General features: G+C 60.4%; 1 long non-coding RNA gene across 1 annotated transcript; it reads left to right on the top strand.

Annotated features, from left to right (window-relative positions):
* The first annotated feature begins 4269 nt into the window (after positions 1-4269).
* Positions 4270-9755, top strand: LOC309574470. Its single transcript, XR_014226536.1, has 3 exons — positions 4270-4598; positions 4744-4895; positions 9000-9755. It is a non-coding gene; the product is annotated as an uncharacterized lncRNA (long non-coding RNA).
* Positions 9756-11079: the final 1324 nt, after the last annotated feature.

Here is an 11079-nt window from a genome sequence, read left to right as displayed (position 1 = left end):
CCCCGGGCACTTCTGGGGGCTCCGAACCCGAGGGACAGGAGCGGTTTTGGGCTCACAAAAAGAGACCCAGTGCTGCGTTTTGGGGGCTCAAAAGCAGGCGCAGAGCTTAAAAGCAGAGACTAAATCCTGCATTGTGGAGTCCTGAGAGCAGGCTGGTATGGCCAGAGCTGGGACTCAGAAACAGTGACTAAATCCTGTTCTCAGGGCTTGAGGAAGAGAGCGAGTCCTGTGTGTTTGGGCTCACAAAGAGAAACGGAAGTGCTGCGTTTTGCTGGACCTGAATTAAAGGCCAAGTGCCGTGTTTTGATGCTCAAAGCGGGCTCTTCGGGCCAGGGCGAGTGTGTGTCTCTGGGCTCCGAGTCCTGCCTCAGGCACAGCCCGAAGCCGGGCTCGCCGGCCCCACGCAGAGCTCGGGAGCAGCGACTCAGCGCCGCGTCCGGGACTGGCGGCAGAGCCCGGGGCCGCGTCGTGGGGCCCAAGGCGGGCTCCGGGAGGGGCTCAGGGCTGAGAGCGGAGCCCGGCCCGGCGCGTCGGGCCCGGCTCGGGATCCCGGGGCTGCCCGGGCGCCGGCACAGCCCCGGCTCCCCGCGGAGAGCCGGCCGGAGCAGGAGCGGCAGCGCCGGGCTCGGCCCCAGCGCCCGTCCCGGAGCGGCTCCTCCCGGTGCCGATCCCAGCCCCGATCCCGCCGGGGGAGAGGCGGCACCGCCCGGGACCCGCAGCGGCCGCCGGCACGACCCGGAGCCCCGGTCCCGGGAGCGGCCCCGGTGCGGCCCCGGTGCGCGGGGCGGGCCCGGTCCGGGAGAGAGGGGCGGGGCCCCGAGCGATGGAGCCGCCCCCGTGCCGGGCAGGGCGGGCCCCGGGGCCGGGCGGGGCCGGGGCTCTGGGGCGGGGCCGAGCGGGGCCGGGGGCGGCTTCAGGGGCGGGGCCGGGTCCGGCTCAGGTGCGGGGCGGGGTCCGCACAGGTGCGCGGGGTCCCAGGGCGGCTGCGCGGGGCGGGGCCGAGGTGATTTAAGGCCCCGAAATCGCCCCCGCCGCCATTTGCTCCCTCAGAGCTCGGGGAGGCTGCGGCCGGGCCGGGCTCCCCTGGCGTGGCCCGGGAGAGGCCCCCGCTCCCCCTCTTTCCTCCCCCTCTTTCTCCTGCCCTTCTCCTCCTCCTTCTTCCCCCGCTTATCACCTCTTTCCTGCTCCCCCAGTTTCTTTCTCTCTCCCCACACCCTCCCTCTCTCTCTCTCCCAGCCCCTCGCCTGCCCTCTCCCCAGCGCCCCCCACTCTCTCTCCCTGCTCCTCTGCGCATCCCCGACCCCCGTACCCCTCCTTTCTCCCCGACCCCTCCTTTCTCCCCTCTCCGTACCCCGCTCCCCAACCCGACTCCCCTCTCTTCCCCCTCTACCTCTCCTCTGTCCATCATCCTTTCCCCCCTCGTTCTCCCCAACCCACCCCGACTCCTCTCCCTACCCCCCCTCATCCCTCCCTGACTCTCCCCTTTCCCTCTTTCCCCCGCAGCCGCGGGGCACGGGGCGCCGGAGAATAAAGCCCAGAGGGCCGGAGCCCGGCGCCCCTGCCCTCGCTGGAGCCCCACACGGGCCGGGCCCGCTCGGCGGGTCCCCCGTGCGGTACAAAAACAGCGCCGGGGCTCCGGCTTTCCACACATCACACTGGGGATCCCCTCCTCAGGAGGGGGTCCCGGGGGGGGTGGTGGGTTTCAGGGAGGGTGGTGGGTTGGGGTAGGGTGGGCCCCCTCCTGAGGAGGAGGTCCCGGGGGGGTGGGGGGTCCGGGGGGGGTGGGTGAGGTGGGCCCCCTCCGGAGGAGGGGGTCCCGGGAGGGGGTCAGGGTGGGCCCCCTCCGGAGGAGGGGGTCCGGGGGAGGGGGTGGGGCGGAGGGGGGACTTTCCCCCCCTCCAGTCCCCGCCCCCTCTCCCGGACCCCTTCCTCCGGACGGGGCTCACCCCGGCCCCCTCTCCGGGACCCCCTCCTCCGGACCGGGGCCCCGGGAGGGAGGGAGGGAGGGGGGCGGGTGGGGTGGGGGGGAAGCAGAGGGGGTCACGTCACTCTGCGGCATGAACAGACATAGAGCTCACAGGCCAAACCAACAGCCCCTCCCGTCCGGCCCCCCCCACCCCACCCGCCCCCCCTCCCCGGTCCGGAGGAGGGGGTCCCGGGGAGGGGGCCGGGGTGAGCCCCGTCCGGAGGAAGGGGTCCGGGAGAGGGGGCGGGGACTGGAGGGGGGTGAAAGTCCCCCCTCCGCCCCACCCCCTCCCCCGGACCCCCTCCTCCGGAGGGGGCCCACCCTGACCCCCTCCCGGGACCCCCTCCTCCGGAGGGGGCCCACCCCACCCACCCCCCCCGGACCCCCCACCCCCCCGGGACCTCCTCCTCAGGAGGGGGCCCACCCTACCCCAACCCACCACCCTCCCCGAAACCCACCACCCCCCCCCCGGGAACCCCTCCTGAGGAGGGGATCCCCAGTGTGATGTGTGGAAAGCCGGAGCCCCGGCGCTGTTTTTGTACTGCACGGGGGACCCGCCGAGCGGGCCCGGCCCGTGTGGGGCTCCAGCGAGGGCAGGGGCGCCGGGCTCCGGCCCTCTGGGCTTTATTCTCCGGCGCCCCGAGCCCCGCGGCTGCGGGGGAAAGACGGGACAGAGGACGGGAAGAAGGGAGCAGAGGGGGTCAAAGAAGGAGCGCAGGTGGGGGGTTCGGGGTGTGCAGGGAGAGGTGGGATGGGGGAACAGGAAAGGAGGGGGGGAGGACGAGGACGGAGCACAGGTGGGGCGGGGTCAAGGTGCAGAGGGGGAAAGAGGAAAGAGGAACAGAAGGTGGTAGAGGGGGAAGCAAAGGTGGGGGACGGAGGGGGAGGACTGAGGGCAGGTGGGGAGAATTGGGAGGGGAAGGGGAGCAGGGTGAGGGGGCAGGGGGGACCCGGGATGGGGGGAAAGGAACGGTGGAGAAGGAGAGAGAGGGTGGGGGGGTAGGGCAGGGTTGGGGTGTGTAGGGGGACAGGGAGGGGGATGGGGGGGACCGGGCCGGGGGGGAGGGAGGGGAGGGCTAGGGGGGAGAGGGGGGGGGTAGGGGGGGGGTGTAGGGGGTGGGGGAGGGGAGGCAGAGGGGAAAGAACGGAGAGGGTTAGAAGAAGAGAGGTAAAGACAAATATAAAGGAAAAGAAACACAGAGATATAGAGATATAGAGGCCGGCCCGGCCACAGCCTCTCCCACCGAGCACCGAGGGAGCAAATGGCGGCGGCGCCGATTCCCGAGGCTTAAATCCCCTCGGCCCCGCCCCGCGCAGCCGCTCTGGGGCCCCGCGCACCTGTGCGGACCCCGCCCTTCACACCTGTGCCGGGCCCGCCCCGCCCCGCCCGCGCCCGTAAATGCCGGCGGATCCGCGCCCGCTCCGCTTTGTGCGGTGGATGCTCATCCTGCTCCTCCCGGGCTGCGGCGGGACCGTCGTTCGGAGCGCTGTGCGGAGCCCGGCACCGGGGGCTGCTCCCGGCGCTGCGCCGAGCCCGAGGCGCTGAGGTGGGAACGGGACCCGGGCCCGGGGATTCGTGTCCGGGTCCTGTCGGTGTTTGCTGGGGGTCCCGGGCCGAGCCGCTTGTCGCTCGGCGGGCGGGGTGCGGCTGCCGGGCTCGGAGAACTGAGGTGGGATGGGGGATGGCATTAGGGATCGGTATCGCCGCGGCTGGGAACAGCCGCTCCGGGATTGGCGCTGGCGCCGAGCCCGGCGCTGCCGCTCCGGCTGCGGCCAGCGCGGGGCCGGGGTCCCGCCGGAGCTCCGGCTACGCTCCCGCTGCGGCCGTGGGGAGCCGGGGCCGTGCCGGTGCCGGGCCCGCCGGGAGGGCGGCGCTTCCCCGCAGCAGGCGCTGGATCGCGCCTGGAAGCGGCCGGGCCGCGGGGACCGCCCGTGCCCGCCCCGGCCCCCCCCCGAGGCCGCCGCTCCCTCAGCGCCGCCCGCCCTGTGGGGCGCCCCCTGGCGGAACCGGAGCGCCGGCGCTCCCGGCCCGGCCCCGCCCGCAGCCCCCGCGGGGACGCGGAGCTCCCCCAGCCCCGGCACTGCCGAGGCCGCCGCTCCCCCTGCCCCGGGCCGCTCCCCCTGCCCCGGGCCGCTCCCCCTGCCCCGGGCCGCTCCCCCGGGGCCTCCCGCCCGCCGCGGCCCCGCCCAACCAGCGCGCTGCAGCGGGACGAGCCGCTCCGGGCCGGGCGCTGGCGCCGAGGCCGCTGCTGCCGCTCCTGCTCTGACTGCGCCCGCTGCGGGACCGGGGCCTCGCCGGGGCTCGCTGCTGCTTGGGCCGCTCATCCCACAACTGCCGCTTGAGACCTGATGCTATCCTTCCTCCCCCCCGCTTTCTCTGGGGCTTGCACGCTCCAATGCAAAAACCTCTGGGTTTCAAAGTCCAGTGGAAACTGTTTATTCTTTATTTCTAGAGCACAGGAGATCCGGAGTGGGAAGGGATACACAAGGACCACCAAGTCGAACCCTTATGTGAATGGCTCCTCTGGGGATTGAACCCACACCTGGGCATTCTCAGTACACTGCTCCAACCAAGCCAATCTCAGCTCCTGGGAATGTCCTGCCTAGGATAGGAATGCCAAGTGCCAGCCAGGTAATTCCTATGCAAATACAGCTCCTTCTTTTATGCTAATGCTGCTTTACACCCCAGCCCCTGATCATGGAACAACACAGGTGATCAGTTAGTTGTGTGGCAGCACAAAACTCATCCCATAACCCTGATTTCCTGCCCTTTCCAGGATTTACCCAACAGCTGTAAAGGTGCTCGTTCCATGGCCCTTTCCAGGGAGAAATGAGCAAGGCAAGGCCTGAGGGTTCACTTGGTCCATGGCCAAAGTTCTTCTGGAGAGTGTCAGGGCTGCTCCTGCCTGCAGAGGGGCCTTTCCCTCAGGTGAGTGTTCACAGCCCAAAATCCCAGTGGCTGCTGAGGCTGGGGAGCTTTTGTGGCCCAGATGCACAGAGCTCTCAGTGACTCCTGCTCACTGCCAGGAGTGTTCCTTGGTGCTCCCTCTGTGTGTCCCAGCTGGCAGGGAATGGGGGCAGGGAGAAGGCCGGGAGGCCCAGGAAGGGAAGCAGCAGCTCTTGTGCTTTGGATTTGCAGAGAGGAGCTGTGCCTGCAGTGTCCTGCCCGTGGCACGCAGTGTGCCAAACACACATCCCCGGAACGGGCACTGGGCTGCCCGGGCAGCGCTGGGATGGACATGGATAAAGGGCTGCCCGCGGCCCCTCGGCCAGGGGCTGCTCTGAACAGGCACCCAGAGATGCTTCAGCCCCGACAGACCCCACTGACACCCCAAAAATGCCCCAAGGAACAGCTGGCACTGGGCAATGTCAGAATGGGCTGTTTGCAGAGGGGCTCAGACAGCAATTCCCAGTGCTGACCTCCCACACTCCTGCCAGCTATGTCCCAGCCACCCAAAATGCCTTCCCTTCCAGCCTGAGGCCATCATCCCTCAGCAGTGTTAAAGCCAAGGCAAGCTTCCCCCACAGCAATGAAATGCCAAGCAATGCCCTCAGAGATGCCTTCAAATGCAAGGTCAGAGAAATCTCTTTGGATTGAGTTGGGAGTTTTTGGGGAGCCAGCTGGAACTGCACAACTGATGGAAAGCTTTCCCAGGTGGCTCCCATCCCACTGCAGGTGCCCTGAAGGCAGGGATGTGCATCCCTTTCCTGAGGGAAAAGAACTTGCAGAGGCCACTCCTGAGGCTCTGGAATGAAATCAGCTCCTGCAGGGAGAGAAGTCCTCCCGTGGGCACAGGGGCTGCCTCAGCAGGGGCTGGGAGCTTGTCCAGCCAGCGCCTGTTCCTGCTTTAAAACATCACCTGGAGCCCCAGCTCGGGGGGTGCAGGCAGCTGAATTCCAGGGAACTCTGTCAGGTGCCCCAGGGACATTGGGGGGGCTGGGGGATGAGGGTTACAAACAGCAAATTCTATGGAACATGAAGCTGTCCTTGCCCTGACCCTGCTGAGCTTCCCTGGAAGCTCTGCTGGTTCCTGACACAGCTGGTGTTAAATAGGCAGCTCTGCATGGGAATATCCATGCTCCAGGAGGCACTGGGAGGCTGTTCCAGTGGCAATTCAGCAGGGAATTCAGGGCTTTGGGTAGAATTCATCTGAACTAGCAAAGCCAACCCCCAAATCTGGGCACCACCCAGGGAACAATCTTTGTGCTGCCCTGGCAGCCAAAGCCCCTGGGCTGGGAAATGTCAGCAGGCAAATGGATGGAATGATCTAAATGCCAGCATCCCCCAAAGGGACAATGCCATCACCTCCCTTTGCTCCCCAAGTGTCCACTGTGTTCCCCACAGGTGCCCTGGGGATGCCAGGGAGGTGCCTTTGCCCACAGTGCCTTTCTCCTGCCCCTCTCCAGCCTGAGGCCTCTTCTCCCTTCCCTGCCAGCTGCTGCCAAGGAAGGAGGACACAGTGAGTCCTGAGTTGACCTCCAAATAGTCCTTCCCTCACCTTGAGATGACCTGAGATTTTACCCCCAAAATGTCCCCATCTGTCTCCTTCTGAGTTCCTCATTTTTTACAGGGAAGCATTCTTTCTCTGCTCTGGAGATTACCACAAGATTTGCCCCCAAAACTTTCCCCACCTGTCCACTACCTCTTTCCTCATTTCCGCCTCAATCTTTTCATTCTTTGCCCTACAGATGCTTTCAGTTTTTACCCCTCCGAACTTCCCTACCTGTCCATAAGTGATTACCTCAGTTTACCCCATCAAGTGCATTCTCTCTGCTACAGATCACCTCAGATTCTATCCCCAAAATTTTCTGGACCTCTTCACCACTGAGTACTTCATTTTTACCTCCAAATACTCATTTTCTACCATGGAGATTCCCTCAAGTTTTACCCCCCCAGATTTACCCACCTGTCCACAGCAATTCCCTCAGTTTACCTCAGGATGCTCCTGCTCTCTCCTAGAGATGTCCTCCCATTTTACCCCCTCAGTTTTCCCTACCTGTCCAATTCTGATCGCTTCCTTTTTACCTCAAAACATGAGTTCTTTCTTCTACTGATGAACTCGGATTTTATTACCAAAATGTCTATTTTGTCCCCTGTACACTGACTAGATTTTAAAACCAAAACCACACAGGTTATCTCTGTCTTATCCCCAAAATGTTCATTCTGCCCCCTACAAATTAGGTCAGATTTTTTCTCAAAAACCCTTACTATTCCTACAGAATTACCTCAGGGTTTGCCCCCCACATTCTACCTAATGTTGGCTACTGATCACCTCATTGCTTCCTCAATATGTTCATTCTCTGCCCTACAGATCTTCCCAAGTTTTACACCTGAAATTTCCTTGCCTCGCCCCAGTGACTGCCTCAGTTCATGTCAGTGGTCACACTCTCCCTAGAGATTACCTCAAGTTTAACCCCCCAAATTTTCCTTAACTGTCCACAACTTATTACCTCATTTTACCTCAAAAGATTCATTCTCAACCTTTAGATTATTTCAAGTTTTACCCCCCAAAATTCCCCTACCTGTCCACTACTGATTCCCTCATTCTTCCCTCAATATTTATTTACTTTCTACCATGTAGCTTCTATCAAGATTTACCCCCAAAGTCTTCCATCTCTCTACTACTGATTACCTCATTTTGACCTCAAAATGTTCTTTCTACAGCTTATTTAAGGTTATTTTTACACAAGTTTCCCTACCTGCCCACAACTGATTCCCTCATGTTACCTCAGTGTGTTCATGCTCTCCCCTAGAGATTAGCTCAAATTTTCCCCCATGCTCAGTACTCATCACCTCATTTTTCCCTCCAAGTGTTCATTCTCTGCTCTTGAGATTTTGTCAAATTTTGCCTCCAAAATTTTCCTTATTTGTCTACTACTGAGTACCTCATTTTTACACCAAAACATTCATTCTGTCCCCTACAGATTACATCAAATTTTACCCCCCAAGTTTTCCTTCCTGTGCAATATTAACTCTTTTCTGCCCCAAAAATGTGCGTTCTCTGCCCTAAACATCACCTCAGCTTTTCCCTCAAAAATGCCACCTCGCTCCCCTTGACATCCCCTCCCATTTTCCTACACAAACAATTCTTGTGTCCCCTCTCAGTCACCCCAGGTTTTCAGCTGAAAATGTCTCCTCTGTCCCCTCAAAGTTATCCCAGGTTTTCCCAGTGAGGAGCTGCAAGGAATTCAGGCAGGGCCAATGACACCAGGGAACAGCTGTAAATTCAGAGGCAGAAAGAGAAGATCTACCAGGAAAGGGGAAAGGTTCAGCAAACACTTCTGCAATTAATTAATTAATTAATAATTATTTCCAGTTCCCCACTGAGAAGAACACAACCTCACAGCTGGTAAGGCCTGACAGTTCCCTGCAGGGAGAGCTCAGCCCATGTGCCCAGAGGCAATCCCAGCATCTGAAAGAAAGAAAGAAGCAGCAAAAGGTGATTGCTTCTCTTTCCAAGTTATTTCAAGTGCTCACACCCAAACCCACCTTTGCTCTTGATTCTGGCCAGGTGCATGGTGAGCAGTGGGCACAGGTCATGTCATCCATGCTGGTGTGAGTGATGCTTTCTGGGGGAAAGCAGCTGATCTCCAAAGTTCCCTTCCTGCCCCGTGCCTGATCTGCACAGGAGAAAACCTCTTCCAGGAAGGGATTGTGCTCCCTCTAATGCCATTTGCCCAGTCTGTGCCATGGGGATATTGCCAGCCTGGGGCAGCAGAGGCACATGCAGCTCTCAGCACTCCCTGCTCCAAGCACAGCTCTGGGCTCCTTTGCACACTGCCTCTGCCCTGGGGTTTTCTCCAGGAGAAGCCAAGGAATTGCTCATGGAAGGGTGCAGATTAAGTTAGCCCAAAGGGAAGCAAAGAATAAGTATTCCAGGAAGAGCCCTTGGGATCTGCTGGGCTGAGGTGGGAAGGGGACATTCATTCCCTGCAGGGCCAATACACAACAACCTCCAAGCCAAAGCCCAGAGTGGCAGGTGGGGTCTGACAGCAGCACTCTGACAAACCTCCTTGTCATTCTTCCCTGCAGTGACTTTTGCAATCAAACTCTGAAGCTGACAAGCCCAGAAGCTCCATCCAGCCACTCTGGAAGGAAAGGATACTCCCAGGGATGAGGCACATTCCCAGCAAACTCTCCCAACACAGCCTGGAGGCAGCGCTGGAGCTCGGGTGTGGGGCTGGGAAGGGCTGCCAGGAGCACGCAGCCCCCAGGTGGGGTGGCAGCGGCAGCAGCAAATTCCCACAGGCTGATGGCACAGCAGAGAGACAAAGGCCAGCAGTGCCCACGGGAGGTGCAGGGTTAATTCTGCTCCCTGCCCTGCCCCATCCCCGCAGGAAAGCTCCAGGGGGGAGAGAAACTCTCAGGGTGCCCAAAATGCAGCATCTGTCACCCTGATCCCGCTTCAACTCAGCATGGGGGGCCAAACTCCCCCCACAGGTAAACACTGAGCTGAGCTGGTCAGTCTCAAACACAGCCCCAGTTCTCCCCTCCAGCCTGCTCCTGGGGCTGCTGCCACATTCCTGACAAGGAGCCCCTTTGGACAGGGCTCTCTCTGTGTCTCAGGTGCTGGGCACTGCAGGGACCAGGGCAGCCCCCTCTGGGGACAATTGGGGATTCATCCCACACCATGGGCAGGACCAGGGGCCCTCCAGTACAGGCTGGTGGGGCCAGAGCCCATTGGGTTTGGCTGCTCAAACACCAAAGCTTTTGGCAAAGATGGGACAAGTTAAGTGAGGTTTCCTGTCCTGAGAGAGAGAAGAAATTGTTGAAATTAAGCATGGCAATTAAGTCCACTGTGGAAGTCAAAGGCTCCTGGCTTTCCCACTCCTGTTCTGATTGCTCACTAGAGGGTTTTTTCCATAACAAATGAGAGGTGGCACCAAATAAAAGAGCTCATTTTCAACATTTTTCCCCTACTTTCTTTCATACATAAAAAGGATGTCCATTTTTTCTTAGTGCATTCTTTGCCTAATTTTAACAGAACCGTTTTCCTTCCAGGCCCCACTTGTGGGTTCTTCACTCCTTTGCCATTGGACTTTGGACAAAGGAAGAGAAGGATCTGCTCCACATGGGTGTCATCCTATGGGGAACACCCCCTGTACCAGCCCCAGCCTGGGCCAAGCACGCTGCCTCACTCTCCCCATTCTGGATGCTGGCTCCAATCCAGTCTGAGTTTTCCCCTGGTTTCCATGTCTAAGGACAGGAACTTGTCCTGGTCAGGGTGTAAGGCCTTAAACTGCACATGGATCTGGGGGGCTGGGACTGGGATTCCAGCAGGGAATTCATTGTTTCACAAATCAAAATTATTCCAGGGAGCTGCTGCTTCACCACACAGTGTCAGCAAAAGAGAGAAAACACCAAAGGTGTATCCAAAAACAAGGATGAAATGATTCCTGCTGCTTTTAGTGGGATCAGGGCTTATGCTGCCCTGGAATGACAAAGAACTTCTCCCTCAGCCCCCCAGAGAGCCCTCAAAAAGCCAAAGTGCAGCAGGGAAGGAAGGAAAGGCACCTGCTGGGGACAGCACAGCTCCAGCTGCTCATGGGGACTGGGACTGAGTCTGGAGCCAAAAGCCCCTTCCCAGGCTGGAGGGGCTTGCCTAAAGCACCACCTCTGGGAAGCAAAGGGCTATGGAAGAAATGGAGTGGGAATTTACAATAATAATCATAATGGATCGGGAAAGAGCAACAACAGAAGCAACAATCATTCCAAGGGAGCAGGAGGGATGCTGAGCTTTAAACAAGGTTTGAGTGAGGCAGCAGCTCCTGGCAGTTCTAACCCACAGCTCCAGCTCTGCGATTCCAGGAGCACTGCAAGCTCCTCCTGCCCAGTCCCTGGCTTTGCCTCCTGCCAGTACTCGGCACCTCGGGCACGGGTGGCTGCGAGTGCTCCAGTGCTGCTGCCCCGAGGGAGTGGGAAAATGGCCACTAAACCCCTTCCCACTGGGCTGGCTCCGAGCTCTGCCTGGGGAAAACATTTGGCAGCCCTGGCATTTCAATGCAATCAGTTTCCATCACTTTGAAGATGCACTGAATAAACCCAGGGCACATAAGTAAACCTCTCCCCATAAGGACAGCCCCAGGGAATACACAATTATTCCTATGCCTGG

Source organism: Coloeus monedula, assembly GCF_965178545.1.
Source record: "Coloeus monedula genome assembly, chromosome: 6".
Taxonomy (NCBI): Eukaryota; Metazoa; Chordata; class Aves; order Passeriformes; family Corvidae; genus Coloeus; species Coloeus monedula.
Note: the sequence above shows the minus strand (reverse complement) of the source record. Positions and strands in the feature narration are given on the sequence as shown.